This window comes from Ranitomeya variabilis, chromosome 6 (genome assembly GCF_051348905.1).
Source record: "Ranitomeya variabilis isolate aRanVar5 chromosome 6, aRanVar5.hap1, whole genome shotgun sequence".
Classification (NCBI taxonomy): Eukaryota; Metazoa; Chordata; class Amphibia; order Anura; family Dendrobatidae; genus Ranitomeya; species Ranitomeya variabilis.
Genome location: NC_135237.1, coordinates 127,643,628 through 127,667,845, shown reverse-complemented (window position 1 = coordinate 127,667,845; position 24,218 = coordinate 127,643,628). Strand labels below are relative to the sequence as shown.

The following is a 24,218-nucleotide window of genomic DNA, read 5'->3' as shown; positions in this document are numbered from 1 at the left end:
ATATACTACGTGCTCTGTGTTGTATACTACGTAGTTGTGCAATATACTATGTGGCTGTGTCGGTTCTGTTACTACGTCGACTGTGCAATATACTGTGTGGCTCTGTTATATACTACGTGGCTGTGCAATATACTACGTGGCTCTACAATATACTATGTGGCTATGTTATATACTACATGGCTCTGCTATATACTACATGGCTGACCAATATACTACATACCTGTGCAATACACTACGTGGCTATGTTATATACTACGTGGCTGTGTTATATACTACGCAGCTTTGCTATATACTACGTACGCTGTGTTACATACTACGTAGCTCTGTTATATACTACGTAGCTATGTTATATACTACGTCGGTTGTGTTATATACTACGTCACTGTGCAATATAATACTTAGCCTGTGCTATATACTACCTAAATATTCTAGAATACCCGATACGTTAGAATCGGGCCACCATCTAGTACTCTATAATTATATAATATATGTATATACAGTACAGAGAATGCCAAGAGTGTGCAAAGCAATCATCAAAGCCAAAGGTGGCTACTTTGAAGAACCTAGAATATAAGACATAATTTCAGTTGTTTCACACTTTTTTGTTAAGTATATAATTCCACATGTGTTAATTCATAGTTTTGATGCCTTCAGTGTGAATGTACAATTTTCATTGTCATGAAAATACAGAAAAATCTTTAAATGAGAAGGTGTGTCCAAACTTTTTGTACTGTATATATGTATAAGGTATAATATACAGTATGTGTATATATATACTGTAGTAATGTATACTCATAGGGACATATACTGTACTATATAGAATATATACTATATAATTATATGCAGCTGTCAAGAATATGGCTCTGTGCTTTACAGAAGGTGTAAACCATAAGTCTGGACACTTCTATCTATTTGTAAAGTGCGATTCATTTTTGTACAATGGACTGTGTCCTTCCTTGTCTATAAGCACCATCAGGGGCTCCTGTGTAATCTGGGGTCAGGCGACCTGAGTGTCCTGTATCTCCATCAAACCACACCACACACAGCCAGGAGACATTTCACTGGATGCCGGTGGTCGTATCGCTACATATAGACCCGTGTGACCATTGCACATCCACAATCGTGGGCTGACACACAATATTGCCTAAGGATACTGTCACAAATACTGTAGATTGGGATCTAGAAAGCCTCCAACAGCGACTTTTCCCAACACTGTAGGAGCATTTTGGTGATAAAGCTTTTTACAGCATGATGGAAACCAAGTTACCAAGCAAAAGTGATACCTAAGTGGCTGGCTGAATAATACATTAACATTTTGGGTCCATGGCCAGAAAAATTCCCAGATCTTAATCCCATTGAGAACCTGTGGTCAATCCTCAAAGAGCGGTTGAACAAACAAAAAGACAAAAATCGTGAAATATTCCAAGCACTAATTATACAAAAATGTGTTGTCATTAGTCTGGATTTGGCCAGAAGCTGATATCTAGCAGCCAGGATGAAGGGCAGAAGTCTTGAAAACGAAATTTAAATGCTGTAAATATTGAGTTTTAGTATAAACTTGATATATTTGTCAACAAATGTTTAAAACCCTATGAAATGCTGATAATTTCACTTCAGTAACCATAGAAACATCTGACTAATAGATCTGAAAACACTGATGCAGCAGACTTTTGGGAAAATGAAAAAATTGTGTCCATTCTGTCCACGGCTGTACTACATAACTCTGCTGTAATAATGCATAATCTTACAGGTAATGTACTAACGTGTATATGTGTTTGTGTGTGTATATGTATGTGTGTATGTATATATTATGTTTGTAGCGTTTCCCTTACTTCGTGTAATAATTATAGGGGATAACTCAGGAGACTCTTTGCGTGGAACAAGACAACTACATGACACAGTTTTATAAGTGGTAAAGTCTATATTATAACACGGTGATTCAAACAGGTGCAGAGAGAAACTCAAGTCCACAACACTTGGTGTAAATATTAAACGCAGCTTAGCAGTCGATAGGAAACTTAAGAGGAAAATGCAATCACGCAGAAAGTCTATGAAGCACAATTATTCTTGAGGATACTTGACACGAATAAGTTCTTGTTTTAGTCCAAACACAGATAGATATGCTTATAAGGCAGTTCAAATAATATCTTAGCTCAACCAGGGAGGCCTGGGTAAAAGTCTCAGGTTTTTGCAGAGCAGCAACAGCTTACATATCCAGCAAATGCAGATGGAAGTAAACACGAGCAGCAGATGAAGGAGGATTACTGGAAACTGGTGTATGCAGCAGGAACTCAGAGCAGAGTAGCAGGATCACCACACAGGTTCACAGGAGCAGGTATATAGCCAGGGAGTCACCAGAGTCGGGAGCTGGATGCAAGGCAGAATACTCTAGCACAGACTGAAGGCTGGGGTGGAGTTTTATAGCAGGAAGACACAGTGCACATGAGACCAAAGACGCCATCTTGGAGAAGGGCAGTAATGCACAAAAGGTAATAAAAAATGTTCAGAGTCCTGACACTTCGGGTCTTGGGGGACACTCGCTTTGCACGGAATAATGCATACAGGCACGTTTTCTCCAGAAATTAAGTCCATTCCGGTTTATTAAAGTGTCATAAACCGTACCGTAAGTCAGGTTACACATCACCAGCTTACACATAGTCTGTTACTTTAACACGTGTGGCTTTACAAAGCATTCAATAGTCATGCCTTGTCTCTCCAGTCACCAGGTGACTGCACAGTTCATTACAGTTCATTGTATGCATCAACGGAACATATTAACCACCAACAGTCTGTTCCAATGGCAGATACGTCTCTGCTGTATATTACAGGTTTTTTTCCCATACCAGGGGTTACCTCTCAGGAGCTCTGGCTCCACACACTGACTCCTGCCAGTGCTGGTTCACAGGGAAACTGCCTCACTGGGATCACCGTCCTTGTGACCAGGGCACCTCGGATAGTCCAGACCCACAGTAGGAACTGTAGCTTCCCCAACACAGAAACCGTCTCAGGCTCTGTAGATGCAGCCTTTCCATGCGCTTCCAGGAAGTCCAATCACAGGCACTTCCAACACACAGGCCATCAGTCCATGATCTTACCAGGTGCTTGCAGGACTCCAGTCCATACCAGGACAATCCAACACCTCGAGCATTCACTCCGCAGCTTCAGCAGTGCTTTCAGGACTCCAGCCCACTTCAGGACAATCCAACACATAGGCTATTGCAGGACTCACTCTCTTCAGTGCTTCCAGGACATCTCCACTGCCAGGAGACTCCAACATTGACCGTCCATTAGGTCCACGGTCTCAGGTGCTTCCAGGAAGACTCCACTCACAGGAGCTTCCAACGCCGACCGTCCAGGACCTTGCACATGGACCAAACAGATCCATACACTCTGACCCACACCCTGGTCACATTATCTAGGTGTAACCACTCCCCTGGGTGGGAGTGTGGGTGTGTGTGGCTAGTTTGACCCTCCCATCTGTCATAACTAGCCCCGCCAGTCTCCCTTTAGCATTACATAATTACTTGTGGGACTACAGGTCCCAGCACATCAACCTGACTTCAGACTGACAGCGCAGAGTGTCTTCCTCTGCAATACACACACCGGCCATTTACACTCCTGCCAGACTTTGTCTCATCTCATTTATGCCTCCAAGCGAATCTTGAATCGCACACACAGTGCCCCCTGGCTGTAACGTGGGTCACTGCACCAGATATTATATTTGTATAGTCTTATGGATATATACTATATATGTATATATATATATACCCATACTGTATATATTGGCACGGCCGGTTTTAAACAAAGTGAGCCATGGGCAAAAGTTTAAAGTGATGCCCCAAATGCTCACATATTTCACCATCACACAGAAACATTTCTGTTGTATTTACATGCGCTGTGTTTAGGCCGCTAAACGAGCGTAATTGACATTAAGTCGTTCAACGCTTGTTTCCTGGGCTCTTTATACCTGGTGAGGAAGAATGATGGGTACAGATAGTCCTCATTACAGTATGATGCAGGTCCCATATAGTATAATGCAGCACCCCTCACAGAGTATAATGTAGTCCCCTCAAAGCATAATGCAGCCCCCCTCAAAGTATTATGTAGCCCCCTCAAAGTATAATACAGCTCCCTCAGAGTATAATGCACCCCCACACAGACTCACAGTATAATCAGCCCCCCACACACACACCACACACACAGTATAATGCAGCCCCCTCAAAGTATAAAGTAACCCCCACAGAGTATAATGCAGCCCCTACACACAATATAATGCAGCCCCCACAAACACACGGTATAATGCAGCCCCCCCCCCTCCACATACAGTATAATATACCCCCCACACAAACACACAGTGTAATTTTGGGAATCAGAAAGTTAGAATGCATGGATTAGTCACTTGAAGAGCCTCCAAAACATTATGTGGTATAATTCCTCTCTAATACGCTTGGCTTAAGATGGTTACCAATTAATCTTGGAAAGTAGCTGTGGGATTAGATAAAAGTTTCTTGTAACATTGCTGATCTCTCAACAGTTTAGTGGCTTGTTCTTCATATTTTTTACATGGCCAGATCAGTTAATTACCCCCTTTTATCAGCCAACATCATTCCAAGTTTTGAGTTCTTCTAAGGCCATCCGTTCTTGATAGATATTATCGAAATGTTTAATCTTAGTAGGCAAATTATTAATTTCTTCCACTAGTTTGACAAATATTTCAACTGCTGGACAAAGTTTGAGCGAAGGAAATTATTTACCTCTTTACATAGATGAGTAAACTAAGAACTTACCTCTCCAATAACGATCACTTTGAAAAACAAGCTCGAGACCTCAGTCTGTTTCAGGAGAAAGTCGATATCAATCTACAAATGAAAAATGGATATTGATAAGCTAATAGAACACCTAGAAGCAAATTACTTACCCAACCTGGGAAAAATATTAATCAATTCTAGAACATAGTCAGGTACGACTCATACTGCGAATAATGCTCAATACAAAAGCGACTAGGCCCAAGAGCTATATAAATAGAATGTAAATTTTAATATACACAAATTTTAAAAACCAGCATAAAAATATTAATTAGTATGACAACACAATTTAGAAAAGATACAGACAACAAACTAGTACCGCAAATAAGAGACAGGATATTGCACTAAAATAATGACCACTGGAGGAATATATAAGTGTAACCAAAAATACAATACATATAAAACTAAATAAATATATGTGGCAAATACAATATATAGTACTACCCAGCTGGTCAAGACTCTGAATATCAAATGAAAATATCAAAAGTGCATTGTGCAAAAGTGCAATCAATCAAAAATGATATGACCCAACAGTAATTGTGCGAGCATATATAGGCTAAGTTATATCCCAAGTGAGAAATGCCCAAATGCTATAGACTATAAAGGTGCCACACAGATATATATATATATATATATATATATATATATATATATATTAGGGGTTTCACTCAGGTGCGACGGCTGACACTTAAGGTACCTTCACACTAAACGACTTTGCAGCGAGAACGACAACGATCCGTGACATTGCAGCGTCCTGGATAGCGATCTCGTTGTGTTTGACACGCAGCAGCGATCAGGATCCCGCTGTGAGATCGCTGGTCGTTGCTGAAAGTCCAGAACTTTATTACGTCGCTGGATCTCCCGCTGACATCGCTGAATCGGTGTGTGTGACACCGATCCAGCGATGTCTTCACTGGTAACCAGGGTAAACATCGGGTTACTAAGCGCAGGTTACCATTGTAAAAGTAAAAAAAAAAAAACACATACTCACATTCCGGTGCCCGGCGTCCGCTTCCCTGCACTCCTCCTGCATCCTGTGTAAGTGCCGGGCGTAAAGCAGAGCGGTGACGTCACCGCTCTGCTCTGTGGGAGATGCTGGAGATGTTCGGCGCTGACACAGGATGCAGGAGGAGTGCAGGGAAGCGGACGCTGGGCACCGGAATGTGAGTATGTGTTTTTTTTTTGTACTTTTACAATGGTAACCAGGGTAAACATCGGGTTACTAAGCGCGGCCCTGCGCTTAGTAACCCAATGTTTACCCTTGTTACCAGGGGACTTCGGCATCGTTGGTCGCTGGAGAGCCGTCTGTGTGACAGCTCTCCAGCGACCACACAACGACTAAACAGCGACGCTGCAGCGATCGGCATCGTTGTCTGTATCGCTGCAGCGTCGCTTAGTGTGAAGGTACCTTTAGGAAGCAGGTTCCAACAAAAGTTCAAAGGTTTATTGCTTCATAAACCAGTTAGCATATACAGAAAACAAATAGCTTTTAACTCCGGCAAAAGGGAAAAACAACTGTCCATTCCTTCAGGCTCAGACCTGGAGCCTTAACAACCTCTGGAGGCTAGCACCTCCACACATATCCACTGTGTTAAGTATTAGGCTTTCTTTTATAAATCTAACCACACCCAGAACCCATCACATGATCAGACATGTGGTTGTGACATCACCACAGGTCCTGACACACATATAGGTAGCTATGGTTACATCACCGCGGCAAGCCATCTATGTGACACATATCTCCCGTCGATTAGCCGCCCTTTAGCCACGCTACATACCTCCCCCCTCTGCCTAAAGCCGTGGGGCTTGGCACTTTCCCCCACTAGACAAGGGATTCTTGACAGGGCATCCGCATTACCATGCAGCTTCCCGGCCCTATGTTCCACATGGAAACAGAAGTCCTGCAGGGCTAAGAACCAACGGGTGACCCTAGCATTTCTACCCTTCGTTTCCCTCATCCATCTAAGTGGGGCATGGTCGGATATCAGCCTAAATTTACTCCCCAGCAGATAGTACCGTAATGTGTCCACGGCCCACTTAATGGCCAAGCACTCCTTCTCTACGACTGAGTAGTTCTTTTCAGACGAGGACAGCTTCCTACTCAGATAGAAAACAGGATGCTCCTCCCCATGTAGTTCTTGGGAAAGGACTGCTCCTACCCCAACATCTGAGGCATCTGTCTGAAGAATAAACTCTTTCTTGAAGTTTGGGGCCATCAGAACGGGTTGCTTACACAAAGCCTCTTTCATTTCTTGGAAGGCTGACTCTGTTTCTTCGGACCACTTAACCATTACTGATTTTGTCCCTTTTAGCAGGTCAGTCAGAGGCGCAGCCATCGTGGCAAAGTTTGGGATAAACCTCCTGTAATATCCCACGATTCCCAGGAAGGCTTTAACTTGCTTCTTGGAAACTGGTTTTGGCCATGTTTGAATCGCCTCCACTTTACTGATTTGGGGTTTTATTTCTCCATGACCCACTATATATCCAAGGTACTTAGCTTCTTCTTTACCCAAGGCACACTTCTTCGGGTTTATTGTAAACCCGGCCTCTCTTATAGCATCAAACACAGCTTGGACCTTTTCCAGATGACTCTCCCAGTCCGGGCTAAAGATGACAATATCATCCAGGTACGCAGCAGCGTATGCCTTATGGGGTGCAAGGATTCTATCCATAGCCCTCTGGAAGGTCGCCGGAGCTCCCTGTAGGCCAAACGGCATCCGGACATACTGGAAACATCCATCTGGTGTAGAAAACGCCGTATTCTCCTTGGCTTCCTGTGCCATGGGGATCTGCCAATACCCCTTCGTCAAATCCAAGGTGGTTATGTACCTGGCGGGCCCAAGCCTTTCGATGAGCTCATCAACGTGGGGTATGGGATAAGCGTCGAACTTGGAGACCTCATTCAACTTCCTATAGTCTTTGCAAAATCTCCACTCCCCATCAGGTTTTGGGACCAGGACAATTGGGCTCGACCAACCGCTCTTGGATTCCTCAATAACTCCAAGCTTCAACATACGCTCCACTTCCTTGGAGATTACTTCTCGACGTGCCTCAGGAATTCGATAGGGCTTCACATTCACCCGCACATGTGGCTCTGTCAGGACCTCGTGCTCTATGACCTTCGTGTACCCAGGTAAGTCAGAAAACAGGTCCCTGTTCTTCTGGAGTAACTCCCGGCACTGCTGTTTCTGGGCCTTCGATAGCGTCTCCGCTATAGTAACCCCTCCAACCTCACCTTCTGGGTTGCTTAGCAAAGATGGAGTTACTGCCGGCTCTCTATCTTGCCATGGCTTGATGAGGTTGACATGGTAGACTTGGATTGGTTTCCGTCTACCTGGTTGGTGAATTTTATAGTTTACCTCACCAACCTTCTCTACGACCTCATATGGCCCTTGCCATTTGGCCAAGAACTTGCTCTCCACCGTCGGGACTAATAGAAGAACTCGGTCTCCCGGTTTGAACTGCCTAACTCTTGCAGACCGGTTGTAGACCCTGGCCTGAGCTTCTTGTGCCTGGAGGAGGTGTTCTTTCACGATAGGCATCACCTTTGCAATCCTCTGCTGCATCAGGGCCACATGCTCAATGACGCTTCTGTGGGGCGTAACTTCGGCTTCCCAAGTTTCCTTGGCTATATCCAGGAGTCCTCTCGGATGTCGGCCATATAGAAGCTCAAACGGTGAGAACCCTGTGGAGGCCTGTGGAACTTCACGAATGGAAAACATCAGATATGGTAAGAGACAGTCCCAGTCTCTACCGTCTTTCTCTACAGCTTTTCTCAGCATGCTCTTCAGTGTTTTGTTAAATCTCTCAACAAGACCATCTGACTGGGGATGGTACAACGAGGTCCTCAACTGGGAGATTTTCCGGACTTTGCATAACTCCCTCATCACCTTGCTCATGAAAGGTGTCCCCTGGTCAGTCAGAATCTCCTTCGGCAGACCTGTCTGGGAAAACACATGGACCAACTCGCGGGCTATACTCTTCGAGGAAGAGTTTCTCCGAGGAATTGCCTCAGGATAGCGTGTGGCATAGTCCAGGATGACTAATATATACTGATGGCCCCGGGCTGATTTAACTAAGGGACCGACCAGGTCCATGGCAATTCTCTCGAATGGTACCTCAATAATGGGCAATGGCACAAGGGGGCTCCGGAAATGAGGACTGGGGGCAGTTAGCTGCATATAGGGCAAGACCTGCAATAGTTCACTATTATGATCCGGTGGTAGGATCTCAAAACTGACCTGATACATATAACAAGAATGTTAGGACAAGTTCTGGGGATGTGGAAGCTATACTGACCGCAATCCTGATCCTATCCAACACACTAAAGGCAGCCGTGGATCGTTACCTAAAAACCTAGACGCCTCTTCACAGCCTGAGAAACTGACTGCCCCTAGAGAGAAAGCAAAGACCTCACTTGCCTCAGAGAAATAACCCCAAAGTTATAGACAGCCCCCCACAAATAATAACGGTGAGTTAAGGGGAAAATACAAACGTAGAAATGAAACAGGTTTAGCAAATGAGGCCCGCTAACACTAGATAGACAGAAAATAGATAGTTTTTGTACTGACCGCACAGATTCCTATCAAAAATAAACCACGCAGAGAATACAAGAACCCCCACACCGACTCACGATGTGAGGGGCGCACTCTGCACCCCAGAACTAACCAGCAAGCAAAAAATCACATAAAAGCAAGCTGGACTGAACTCATCATATACTGAGAAACGTTTTCAAGGAAATAATGAGCAAAATGAACAAGCAAACTTAGCTTCTCCAGCAGGAGACTGGTCACAAGGAATATTCAGGAGAGCTGAGAATCAGGACTGAATACACCGACAGCAGGCAACAAATGAAGGTCCAGGTGAGTTAAATAGGCCCAGCATAGAAGGAAATGAAGCAGCTGAGCCCAGCCATATCGCTAAAGGCCACCAGAGGGAGCCCAAGAACAAACTCACACAGTACCACTCATGACCACAGGAGGGAGCCCGAGAACGGAATTCACAACAGTACCCCCCCTTGAGGAGGGGTCACCGAACCCTCACCAGAGCTCCCAGGCCGATCAGGACGAGCCAAATGAAAGGCACGAACCAAATCGGCCGCATGGACATCGGAGGCGACAACCCAGGAATTATCCTCCTGACCATAACCCTTCCATTTCACTAAGTACTGAAGTCTCCGTCTCGAAATACGAGAATCCAAGATCTTCACCACATACTCCAACTCCCCCTCGACCAAGACAGGATCAACAGAAGGGACCACAGGCACCACATATCTCCGCAACAATGACCTATGGAACACATTATGAATGGCAAACAATGTTGGGAGGTCCAAACGAAATGACACAGGGTTGAGGATTTCCAAAATCTTATAAGGACCAATGAAACGAGGCTTGAACTTAGGAGAGGAAACCTTCATCGGGACATCACGAGAAGACAACCACACCAAATCCCCCACACGAAGTCGGGGACCCACACAGCGACGGCGGTTAGCAAAGCGCTGAGCCTTCTCTTGGGACAACGTCAAATTGTCCACCACATGGTTCCAAATCTGCTGCAACCTATCCACCACAGAATCCACCCCAGGACAGTCAGAGGGCTCAACCTGACCCAAGGAAAAACGAGGATGAAAACCAGAATTGCAGAAGAAAGGTGAAACCAAAGTAGCAGAACTAGCCCGATTATTGAGGGCGAACTCAGCCAATGGCAAAAAAGTCACCCAATCATCCTGATCAGCAGAAACAAAACATCTCAAATAAGTTTCCAAGGTCTGATTAGTTCGTTCGGTTTGGCCATTCGTCTGAGGATGGAAGGCCGACTAAAAAGACAATTCAATGCCCATCTTAGCACAAAAGGACCGCCAAAATCTGGACACAAACTGGGATCCTCTGTCAGACACAATGTTCTCCGGAATACCATGTAAACGAACCACATTCTGAAAAAACAGTGGCACCAAATCGGAGGAGGAAGGCAGCTTAGGCAAAGGTACCAAATGAACCATTTTAGAAAAACTATCACAAACCACCCAGATGACAGACATCCTCTGAGAGACAGGAAGATCCGAAATAAAATCCATGGAAATATGCGTCCAAGGCCTCTTCGGGACAGGCAAAGGCAAAAGCAATCCACTGGCACGAGAACAGCAAGGCTTGGCCCGAGCACAAATCCCACAGGACTGCACAAAGGAGTGCACATCCCGCGACAAGGAAGGCCACCAAAAGGACCTAGCCACCAAATCCCTGGTACCAAAAATCCCAGGATGACCCGCCAACACCGAAGAATGAACCTCGGAAATAACTCTACTGGTCCATCTGTCCGGGACAAACAGTCTCTCCGGTGGACAACGGTCAGGTCTATTGGCCTGAAACTCCTGCAACACCCGTCGCAGATCAGGAGAGATGGCAGACAAAATCACCCCCTCTTTGAGGACACCAGTCGGTTCAGAAACTTCCGGGGAGTCAGGTACAAAACTCCTAGAAAGGGCATCAGCCTTCACGTTTTTCGAACCCGGAAGATATGAAACCACGAAATTGAAACGAGAGAAAAACAGCGACCATCGAGCCTGTCTCGGATTCAACCGTTTGGCAGACTCGAGATAAGTCAAATTCTTGTGATCCGTCAAGACCACCACACGATGCTTGGCCCCCTCAAGCCAATGTCGCCACTCCTCAAATGCCCACTTCATTGCCAACAACTCACGATTACCAACATCATAATTCCGCTCGGCAGGCGAAAACTTTCTTGAAAAGAAAGCACATGGTCTCATCACAGAGCCATCAGAGCTTCTCTGCGACAAGACAGCCCCTGCTCCAATCTCAGAAGCATCAACCTCGACCTGAAAGGGAAGAGAGACATCGGGCTGGCTTAAGACAGGAGCCGAAGAAAATCGACGTTTCAGCTCCTGAAAGGCCTCCACGGCCGCAGGAGACCAATTTGTCACATCAGAACCCTTCTTGGTCAAATCCGTCAAAGGCTTAACCACACTAGAAAAATTAGTGATGAAGCGACGGTAAAAATTAGCAAAACCCAAGAACTTCTGAAGACTCTTCACAGATGTAGGTTGAGTCCAGTCATAAATAGCCTGGACCTTGACTGGATCCATCTCAATAGTAGAAGGAGAAAAAATAAAGCCCAAAAAGGAAACCTTCTGGACTCCGAAGAGACATTTAGAGCCCTTCACAAACAAGGCATTGGCACGCAGGACCTGAAATACCATCCTGACCTGCTTCACATGAGACTCCCAATCATCAGAAAAGACCAAAATATCATCCAGGCACACAATCATAAATCTATCCAGATACTCTCGGAAGATGTCATGCATGAAGGACTGAAACACAGAGGGGGCATTAGAAAGCCCAAAAGGCATCACCAAGTACTCAAAATGGCCTTCGGGCGTATTAAATGCTGTTTTCCATTCATCGCCCTGCTTTATGCGCACAAGATTATATGCTCCTCGAAGATCTATCTTGGTGAACCAACTGGCCCCCCTAATCCGGGCAAACAGATCGGACAACAGTGGCAAGGGGTACTGAAATTTGACCGGGATGTTATTTAGAAGGCGATAATCAATACAGGGTCTCAGAGAACCATCCTTCTTGGCCACAAAAAAGAACCCCACACCCAAAGGGGACGAGGACGGGCGAATATGCCCCTTCTCCAAGGACTCCTTTATATAACTCCGCATAGCGGCATGTTCTGGTACAGATAAATTAAAAAGTCGTCCCTTAGGGAACTTACTACCAGGAATCAGATTTATAGCACAATCACAATCCCTATGAGGAGGTAGGGCACTGGATTTGGGCTCATCAAATACATCCTGGTAGTCCGACAAAAATTCAGGGACTTCAGAAGGAGTAGAAGAAGCAATTGACACCAAAGGAGCATCGCCATGAATTCCCTGGCAACCCCAACTTGACACAGACATTGCTTTCCAATCCAGGACTGGATTATGAGCCTGCAGCCATGGCAGACCCAACACTACAACATCATGCAAATTATGTAGCACAAGAAAGCGAATCACCTCCTGATGTGCAGGAGCCATGCACATGGTCACTTGGGTCCAGTACTGAGGTTTATTCTTGGCCAATGGCGTAGCATCAATTCCCTTTAGTGGGATAGGGAATTGTAAAGGCTCCAAGATAAAACCACAGCGCCTGGCAAATGACAAATCCATCAAATTCAGGGCGGCACCTGAATCCACAAAGGCCATAACTGAGTAGGATGACAGAGAGCAAATCAAAGTAACAGACAAAATGAATTTAGGTTGTACAGTACCAATGGTGACAGACTTGGCGAACCTTTTTGTGCGCCTAGAACACTCTGAGATAACATGAGTAGAATCACCACAGTAAAAGCACAACCCATTCTGACGTCTGAGGTTTTGCTGTTCAACTCTGGTCAGAATCCTGTCGCATTGCATAGGCTCAGGTTTCTGCTCAGAAAATACCGCCAGATGGTGCACAGGTTTGCGCTCCCGCAAACGCCGATCAATCTGAATGGCCAAAGACATTGACTCATTCAGACCCGCAGGCGTGGGGAACCCCACCATAACATCTTTAAGGGCTTCAGAAAGACCCTTTCTGAAAATCGCCGCCAGGGCGCACTCATTCCATTGAGTGAGCACAGATCACTTCCTAAACTTCTGACAGTAAACCTCTGCTTCATCTTGACCCTGAGAGAGAGCCAGCAAAACCTTCTCTGCTTGGTCTACCAGATTAGGTTCCTCATAAAGCACTCCAAGCACCAGAAAAAAACGCATCCACATTTAGCAATGCAGGATCTCCTGGCGCCAGAGAGAATGCCCAATCTTGAGGGTCACCACGTAACAAAGAAATAACAATTTTAACTTGCTGAACAGAATCACCAGAGGAGCGAGGTCTCAGAGAAAGGAATAACTTACAATTATTCTTAAAGTTCAAAAACCTAGATCTATCTCCAGAGAACAGCTCAGGAATTGGTATTTTAGGCTCTGACATAGGACTGCGGACTACATAATCCTGAATGCCCTGTACCCTTGCAGTGAGATGATCCACACTAGAAGACAGACTCTGAATGTCCATATCTGCAGCTGAGTTCAGAACCACCCAGATATTAAGGGGAGGAGAGAGGCTAAACACAGTGCAGAGAAGAAAAAAAAAAAAATTACTTCAGGATTTCTCTTCTCCCTCTTCTGCTGCATTAACACTTTGTGGCCTGCTGTACTGTTATGATCCGGTGGTAGGATCTCAAAACTGACCTGATACATATAACCAGAATGTTAGGACAAGTTCTGGGGATGTGGAAGCTATACTGACCGCAATCCTGATCCTATCCAACACACTAAAGGCAGCCGTGGAGCGTTACCTAAAAACCTAGACGCCTCTTCACAGCCTGAGAAACTGACTGCCCCTAGAGAGAAAGCAAAGACCTCACTTGCCTCAGAGAAATAACCCCAAAGTTATAGACAGCCCCCCACAAATAATAACGGTGAGTTAAGGGGAAAATACAAACGTAGAAATGAAACAGGTTTAGCAAATGAGGCCCGCTAACACTAGATAGACAGAAAATAGATAGGAATCTGTGCGGTCAGTACAAAAACTATCAAAAATAAACCACGCAGAGAATACAAGAACCCCCACACCGACTCACGATGTGAGGGGCGCACTCTGCACCCCAGAACTAACCAGCAAGCAAAAAATCACATAAAAGCAAGCTGGACTGAACTCATCATATACTGAGAAACGTTTTCAAGGAAATAATGAGCAAAATGAACAAGCAAACTTAGCTTCTCCAGCAGGAGACTGGTCACAAGGAATATTCAGGAGAGCTGAGAATCAGGACTGAATACACCGACAGCAGGCAACAAATGAAGGTCCAGGTGAGTTAAATAGGCCCAGCATAGAAGGAAATGAAGCAGCTGAGCCCAGCCATATCGCTAAAGGTCACCAGAGGGAGCCCAAGAACAAACTCACACAGTACCACTCATGACCACAGGAGGGAGCCCGAGAACGGAATTCACAACAGTTCACTATTTCCCGGTGACACCCAGGCCAATAGAACCTCTGCACAACCCGTTCCTGCATTTTTTCCACCCCTAGGTGTCCACCCAAGATGTGTGAATGGGCCATATCCAATACCTTCCGTCTATATGAACCCGGCACTACCAACTGCTCTATCAACTCCTCCCTCATTTTCGTGACTCGGTACAACAACTCCCCATTCATCAGAAAATGCGGAAATCTTGCGTCTGCCCCCGGCTCCTGTGCAACCCCATTAATAACTGTGACATTATTAAAGGCTTCCCTCAGAGTTGGGTCCCTATGTTGGGCAGTCCCAAAATTTTCACCGGTTACCTCTAACTCCAGAATGTCAGATGCAGGAGACACTTCCTCCTCATCCCCAAGCAGGACACAAAAAGGAAACCTGTCTGTCTCTGGGTGTGGCGATAGCTTTTTAGGGTTCATTGGTTCCCTACTCTTGCTAGTCACCTCAGAACCCTTACCCCACAAATCCCAAAACAGAAATCCCGACCAATAATTATAGGGTGCAACAAGTCCCGAACGACGCCAACTTCATGGGACTCAGTGCCACACGCTGTTTCAATATCCACCCTGGCCATAGGGTAGTCCTTGGCATCACCATGTATGCACCGCACGCCGACCTTCTTTCCCGGGAGCAGGTGGAGAGGGAAAGTGGCCCTCACCAGGGTCACTAAGCTCCCTGAGTCTAACAGCACCATTGCTGCTCGACCATTCACCTTTACAGAACATGCTTGAGGCCCCTCGTTGGGCGGAGAGTTCACACTACAGGCTGGATATGCATAGTATGAACTACGTCGTCCCATGCTGCAGTCCATCTGCTCAGTGGTCTGGGAACAACGGGCAGCTATATGTCCTGGCCTGTGGCACCTCCAGCAAATAATATCACCCGTAGGGACCTTGGGCACCACCTCCCCCGCCCTTTGTGACCTTGGAAGCGCCACCCCTCAGCAGCTTTCTGGGACCCCCAGTACGGCATGGGCTGCCTCCCAAAAGAGCCTTCCATCCCTTGGTATCTCTCGACCAGTCCGATCAGTTCGTCGGCATTCTGGGGATCACCCTGGGCAACCCAAGTCTGTATGGACCTCGGGAGGGAATGCACAAACCGATCCATCATCACCCGTTCTACCATCTGTGTAGGTGTAGAGGACTCTGGCTGCAGCCATTTCTGGACCAGGTGCAACAGGTCAAACATTTGGGAGCGAGGCGGTTTGTCCCGGTGATAGGCCCAGCAGTGAACTCGCTGTGCCCTAACAGTCAGTGTCACCCCCAAACGTGCGAGAACCTCGGCTTTCAATTTGTCATACTCCTTGGCATCCTGCAAGGTCAAATCATAGTATGCCTTCTGAGGTTCCCCCGTCAGGTAAGGCGCCAACACCTCTGCCCACTGCTCTGGCGGAAGTTTTTCCCTCTCAGCGACCCTCTCAAACACCGTCAGGAAGGCCTCAACATCATCCCCGGGAGTCATTTTCTGTAATGCGCGTCTTACTGTCTTCCGGACGTGGGTGTCATCAGCCAAACCTGGGGTTGGGGCGCTCGTCTTGCCCTGGATGGCGGTTACCAGAAGCTGCATCTGCTGCTGTTGCTCCTGCTGGTTCTGTTGCATCTGCTGCTGTTGCTCCTGCTGGCTCTGCCGTTGCTCCTGCTGGCTCTGTTGTATCTGCTGCATCAACAGCTTGTTGGTCTCTTGCTGGTTCTGTTGCAACTGCTGCATAAACAGCCTGTTAGCCTCTTGCTGCTGTGACTGCAAGTGGACCAAGTGTTTCAGCAGGTCCTCCATTTTCCTCGGCAATGCTTGCTGGCTTACAGCCGACTTGACCCAGGACATTAAAAAAAAGACTTACGTCTCCACTGGGAACGCTGCCCGCACGTCTACCACCAATTATAGGGGTTTCACTCACTCAGGTGCGACGGCTGACACTTAGGAGGCAGGTTCCAACAAAAGTTCAAAGGTTTATTGCTTCATAAACCAGTTAGCATAAACAGAAAACAAATCGCCTTTAACTCAGGCAAAAGGGAAAAACAACTGTCCATTCCTTCAGGCTCAGACCTGGAGCCTTAACAACCTCTGGAGGCTAGCACCTCCACACATATCCACTGGGTTAAGTATTAGGCTTTCTTTTATAGGTCTAACCACACCCAGAACCCATCACATGATCAGACATGTGGTTGTGACATCACCACAGGTCCTGACACACATATAAGTAGCTATGGTTACATCACAGCGGCAAGCCATCTAATGTGACACATATCTCCCGTCGATTAGCCGCCCTTTAGCCACGCTACAATATATATATATATATATATATATATATATATGTATATATATATATATATATACTGTATATATATAATAATGCACGCTAAATAATCCAAGTGGAAACAAGATAAAGTAAAATTATCTGGCATAATGGACACTATGGTCAAATAGTAATACAGAGGAGATATAAAGAGTCATCCTGTACCTGAGTGCGGGAAGAAAAACCCCAACGTACGTTTTTCACGCTTGCTTCCTCGGGGGGCGTAGTGTGTGAGATGTAATGGTCGGTTTAAATACCCTGAACTGCATATGGAAGAGGCGGCTGATAAGGCACTTCCGATGGCGCGGCAGTGACAGGAAACCGAGGAGTCGGCGTCCAACGTCACAGGTCCACGCCCATCACTGACGCGTCAGTGGGAGGGCCAGGAGTGCGATGCTGCTAGGATGCCTGTCCAAGGCAACCAAGGCATGCCAGCCAATGGGAGCACACGCCCATTTTTGTAATCTTTTATTATGTAGTGTTTGTGTCTCTTTATTCTTTTAATTTTATGCGGTTTGTTTGTATTTATTCTCACTTTTTCTTTCTTTCTCTATGCAGGCTTGTTTATATTTACCCTTTTTATCTTCACTCTACACTGAGATTCTAGGATGCATTGATTGACCTCCGGGATCGTTATGACATAACATGAAGAAAGCAATTGTATTTCACAAATCGATTCTGTACACTCTTGGATACATACTTTATGTTCCCACTTGTACTTTTTATATTCATATAATTCTTATGCATTGTCTCACTTTTTCGGATTGTCTGACATCACCCGATTACATGCTTATGTGCATATTGCCTGTGTTTACATATGGCTTTATGTATCATGTGTGCACATTTGACATACACACTTTTTCTGGTTTCTATTCATTTGGTTGATTTGGTTCTTTATGGTTCTGTGTGTCTAATTTTCGCACACACTACTGTGCATATATGCTTTGTCACATTAATGTGCATTTATAGTCCGGTATGTGTTTAGGTGTTTATATGTATATATAGTTCGGTTTATGTCTGTAGTGTATATGTGTATATATGGAGTCTGGTATTATATATGTGATCAGATATATATATTTATAAGTATTTACTTTTATTTTCACTTATCTTTATCTATTTATCCATTTGTATTTGTATTATATTTTTATTTGTTGTTATTATTATTATTATTATTTTCCTTATTTATATTTGATCCTATTCCCTTCACTTCTATATTGTTTTTAATATATTTTCTCCCCTTTTTTTCATTTCAGTCACTCGGTGTCATAGTCTTGTTCACTCTATTCACTTTCTGCACTTATTCAGGTACTAGATGGTGGCCCGATTCTAACGCATCGGGTATTCTAGAATATGTATGTATATAGCAGCCACGTAGTATATAGGAGCCATGTAGTATATAGCAGACAAATACGTGGCCTGTGCTATATACTATGTGGCTGCTTAATACATACATACATACATACATATTGTAGAATCCAATATATCCAGCGGCGAATTCACCCCTTTCTACTCTCTGTCAGTGCCCCCTCCAGTCAGCACTCACACAGGGTTAATGGCTGCATTACACCGCGGTGTAACGCAGTCCGTTAACGCTGCTATTAACCCTGTGTGACAAACTTTTTACTATTGATGCTGCCTATGCAGCATCAATAGTAAAAAGATCTAATGTTAAAAATAATAAACAAAATAAAAAATCATTATATTCTCACCTTCCGTCGCCTTTCCCGCTGCTCCTCGCGATGCTCCGGTCCATGCATTGCGGTCTCGCGAGATGATGACGTAGCGGTCTCGCGAGACCGCTACATCATCATCTCGCGAGACCGCAATGCATTCTTGGGACCGGAGCGTCGCGAGGAGCATCGGTAAACGCCTCGCCTGGATCTGGGGGCCAACGGAAGGAGAGTATGTAACTATTTTTTATTTTAATTCTTTTTTTAACAGGGATATGGTGCCCACATTGCTATATACTATGTGGGATGTGTTAGATACTACATGGGCTGTGTTATATACTACGTCTCTGTGCTATATACTACGTGGCTGTGGTATATGTTATGTGGCTGGGCAATATACTACATCGCTGTGCTCTATACTACGTGGCCTGTGTTATATACTGCATAGGCTGTGTTATATACTACGGGGCTGTGCAATATATTATGTGGCTGTGCAATATATTACGTGGCTGGGCAATATACTATGTGGGCTGTGTTATATACTGCATGGGCTGTGTTATATACTGTGTGGGCTGTTATATACTACGTCTCTACTATATACTACGTGGCTGTGCTATATACTACGTGGCTGGGCAATATACTGCATTGCTGTGCTCTATACTACGTGGCCTGTGTTATATACTGCATGGGCTGTGTTATATACTACGTCTCTGCTATATACTACGTGGCTGTGCAATATATTACGTGGCTGTGCAATATATTACGTGGCTGTGTAATATATTATTTGGCTGGGCAATATACTACGTGTCTGTGCTATATACTACGGGGGCTGTGCTTTATACTACGTGGCTGGGCAATATACTGCATCGCTGTGCTCTATACTACATGGCCTGTGTTATATACTGCATGGGCTGTGTTATATACTACGTCTCTGCTATATACTACGTGGCTGTGCTATATACTACGTGGCTGTGCAATATATTACGTGGCTGTGCAATATATTACGTGGCTGTGTAATATATTATCTGGCTGGGCAATATACTACGTGTCTGTGCTATATACTACGGGGGCTGTGCTATATACTACGTGGCTGGGCAATATACTACGTGGGCTGTGCTATATACTACGTGGGCTGTGTTATATAACTACGTGGGCTGTGTTATATACTACGTGGGCTGTATGCTAATTGGCTGTGCTATATTTCTCCGCTGTATCTGCATCATGAATCGTGGTATGTGTTAAAAAGGGGGGCCCACTGAGACTCTTTCGCCCGGGGCCCTCAAAAACCTGGAGCTGGCCTTGGCTTCACCGATTGTTCGCGGCCGGGCGTAACCAATCAGCGACAGGCGCAGTCCGGCCAGCAATTGGCACGGAATTTGAAGCACGCTTCGCTAATTAGACGCGCCCGGCCATCCGAATCCTGTGTATAAATTGCATTATTCTGAAAACTTCATAAATAAATTACATACATATTCTAGAATACCCGATGTGACCAATCAGCGACGGGCACAGTCCGGACGTGAAATGGCCACTCCCTACTTCCCTGCAGTCAGTGCCCCCTCCATACTCCCCTCCCAGTCAGTGCCCGCCACCCACATAGCGTTTTAGCAGTCCGTTAAACTGACTGCGTTACACCGCGGCATAACGTGGTGTAACTCAGTCTGTTGACGCTGCTATTAACACTGTGTGACAAACTTTTTACTATTGATGCTGCCTATGCAGCATCAATAGTAAAAAGATACAGTATAATGTTAAAAATAATTTTAAAAAATGGTGCTATTCTCACCTTCTGCCGTCCACCGATACGCGTGAGCGGCGAGGCTGCCGCCAGCTTCCGTTCCCAGAGATGCATTGCGAAATTACCCAGATGACTTAGCGGTCTCGCGAGAACCTGGCGGAAGCTGGCGGCAGCCTTGCACGCATCAGGTATACTACGTGGGCTGTGTTATATACTGCGTGACTGATATACACTGTGTGCAGAATTATTAGGCAAGTTGTATTTTAGAGGATTATTTTTATTATTGATCAACAACTATGTTCTCAATCAACCCAAAAGACTCAAATATCAAAGCTTAATATTTTTGGAAGTTGGAGTGGGTTTTTTTTAGATTTGGCTATCTTAGGAGGATATCTGTTTGTGCAGGTAACTATTACTGTGCAGAATTATTAGGCAACTTAATAAAAAAAAAATATTCCCATGTCACTTGTTTATTTTCACCAGGTAAACCAATATAACTGCACAAAATTTAGAAATAAACATTTCTGATATGCAAAAACAAAACCCCAAAAAATTAGTGACCAATATAGCCACCTTTCTTTATGATGACACTCAGCAGCCTTCCATCCATAGATTCTCTCAGTTGCTTGATCTGTTTACGATCAACATTGCGTGCAGCAGCCACCACAGCCTCCCAGACACTGTTACGAGAGGTGGACTGTTTTCCCTCCCTGTAGATCTCACTTTTTATGAGGGACCACAGGTTCTCTATGGGGTTAAGATCAGGTGAACAAGGGGGCCATGTCATTATTTTTTCTTCTTTGAGACAGTTACTGGCCAGCCACACTGTGGAGTAGTTGGAGGCATGTGATGGAGCATTGTCCTGCATGAAAATCATGTTTTTCTTGAACGATACCGACTTCTTCCTGTACACTGCTTGAAGAAGTTGTCTTCTAGAAACTGGCAGTAGGTCTGAAAGTTGAGCTTCACTCCATCCTCAACCCGAAAAGGTCCCACAAGTTCATCTATGATGATACCAGCCCATACCAGTACCTCACCTCCACCTTGCTGGCATCTGAGTCGGAGTGGAGCTCTCTGCCCTTTACTGATCCAGCCTCTGGCCCATCCATATGGCCCATCAAGAGTCACTCTTATTTCATCAGTCCATAAAACCTTTGAAAAGTCAGTCTTAAGATATTTCTTGGCCCAGTCTTGATGTTTTATCTTATGTTTCTTGTTCAAAGGTGGTCGTTTTTCAGCCGCCTTTACCTTGGCCATGTCCCTGAGTATCGCACACCTTGTGCTTTTTGTTACTCCGGTAACGTTGCAGCTTTGAAATATGGCAAAACTGGTTGCAAATGGCTTCTTGGCAGCTTCACGCTTGACTTTCCTCAATTCATAAGATAAAACGTCAAGACTGGGCCAAGAAATATCTTAAGACTGACTTTTCAAAGGTTTTATGGACTGATGAAATGAGAGTGACTCTTGATGGGCCAGAGGCTGGATCAGTAAAGGGAAGAGAGCTCCACTCTGACTCAGACGCCAGCAAGGTGGAGGTGGGGTACTGGTATCATCAAAGATGAACTTGTGGGACCTTTTCGGGTTGAGGATGGAGTGAAGCTCAACTCCCAGACCTACTGCCAGTTTCTGGAAGACAACTTTTTCAAGCAGTGGTACAGGAAGAAGTTGGTATCGTTCAAGAAAAACATGATTGCATGCAGGACAATGCTCCATCACATGCCTCTAACTACTCCACAGTGTGGCTGGCCAGTAAAGGTCTCAAAGAAGAAAAAATAATGACATGGCCCCCTTGTTCACCTGATCTGAACCCCATAGAGAACCTGTGGTCACTCATACACTACACCTCTCGAAAGAGTGTCTGGGTGGCTGCTTCAGGCAATGTTGATCGTAAACAGATCAAGCAACTGACAGAATCTATGGATGGAAGGCTGTTGAGTGTTATCATAAAGAAAGGTGGCTATATTGGTCACTAATTTTGGGGGGTTTTGTTTTTGCATGTCAGAAATGTTTATTTCTAAATTTTGTGCAGTTATATTGGTTTGCCTGGTGTAAATAAACAAGTGATATGGGATTATATTTGGTTTTTATTAAGTTGCCTAATAATTCTGCACAGTAATAGTTAACTGCACAAACAGATATCCTCCTAAGATAGCCAAAGCTAAAAAAAAAACACTCCAACTTCCAAAAATATTAAGCTTTGATATTTATGAGTCTTTGGGGTTGATTTAGAACATAGTTGTTGATCAATAATAAAAATAATCCTCTAAACTACAACTTGCCTAATAATTCTGCACACAGTTTATGTAACAATACATTTTACATGTAAAGTCAGCATTTTATCCATTTTATTTCTTGGGTGGCATTTTGCAGTAATTTACTTCCATTTGTGCACCAGCACTTTTTTTTCCTTTTTCATTGCACTGTTTTTTTGGGCTGCACATTTAATATTCAGAGTAATAACTGCATTTCCCTCTTTTGTTGACATCTTCAGCCAGGTCTGAGCCTATGCATGGCTAAATTCTCTCTGCAGTTCTTCCTCCCTCAGCCGCCTTGTTTAAAGCCTTAGGCTGCCGTCACACTAGCAGTATTTGGTCAGTATTTTATGTCAGTATTTGTAAGCCAAAACCGGGAGTGGGTGAAAGATACAGAAGTGGTGACGTGTTTCTATTATACTTTTCCTCTAATTGTTCCACTTCTGGTTTTGGCTTAGAAATACTGATGTAAAATACTGACCAAATGCTGAACGTGTGAACATGGCCTTACCCTGGGAAATGCGTTTTACACTCAGAACAAGATTGAGGGTTTAAATTCCCTTCCAAAAGGCTTGTTTAATTGAGCATGCAGCAAACCAAGAGAAAGAAGTATACCTATCCAGGGACCACCATGATGAAAACAATTAGCTTTATTAAGACTACATGCAAAACAGGTCAAACATTAAAAACAATTAAAAAGCCTAATGATTACAGAATACAATCCAAAGCAACCAGATACGGCTGAAATGGCCCTCCTTGGTTTGCTTTATGATTCATTTAGTATGCTTTAGATAGATCCAGTTACTATTTGATGGTGCTCACTACCTCAAAAATTCTTTGGTCAGCTGAGCATGAACCACCATTTTGGCTGACGCCTCTCTGATAGATCATGTTTGGTCATATATAACCAATTTTTGGTTCTAGATGATTTTTTTTTTAAATGTCTTCACATATTGGCCCTACATAAGTGTTCATCAGGTTCGGCCGACCTTCTCTGATGATGTGTCCCTTATCATCTACGGTATTTAAACTATCTGAGTTAGGTTCCTCGCAGCCTGAGGAAGTTTACACGAAACACGTTACAACCCAAGGGGATTGTACAGCATTGAAGGTAGAGTTATTTTATAGCGCTGCTTTAAATCGGGAGTCATTTTAAAGTGTTCCTTAGTGTGCCCCATAATTAATAGCAATTTTCAGCTCTCTTTTCTATCAAATGGGAATTGCCTTAATCCCTTTCTTATTCCCAGGTTCTATTTACGGTAAATCAACTTCATCAATTGTGATTTTTTTTCTTCAGCACTATGGTCTCTCTCTTCTCTATGAAAATAGGGATATTATGAATTAATTATTATTCACTCGTATTATTAGTAAGTTAGATTTTTGTCAGCATAATTAATTTTCACATTTTGTTATAATTGTATTGCACATTTTATCATTGAT

General features: G+C 44.5%; 1 protein-coding gene across 3 annotated transcripts in view; it reads left to right on the top strand.

Moving 5' to 3' along the window:
- Positions 1 to 24,218, top strand: part of TCAIM (T cell activation inhibitor, mitochondrial) — a 123,962-nt gene that overhangs the window by 47,234 nt on the left and 52,510 nt on the right. Inside the window, exon 1 of one of the 3 annotated variants that reach the window (XM_077268981.1) lies at positions 18,400 to 18,423. The exons of the other annotated variants lie outside the window; for them this stretch is intronic. The gene's annotated coding sequence lies outside the window, so the exon portion shown is untranslated. Of the gene's footprint in view, positions 1 to 18,399; positions 18,424 to 24,218 lie in introns of those variants that run through there. 3 annotated transcript variants of the gene reach the window in all.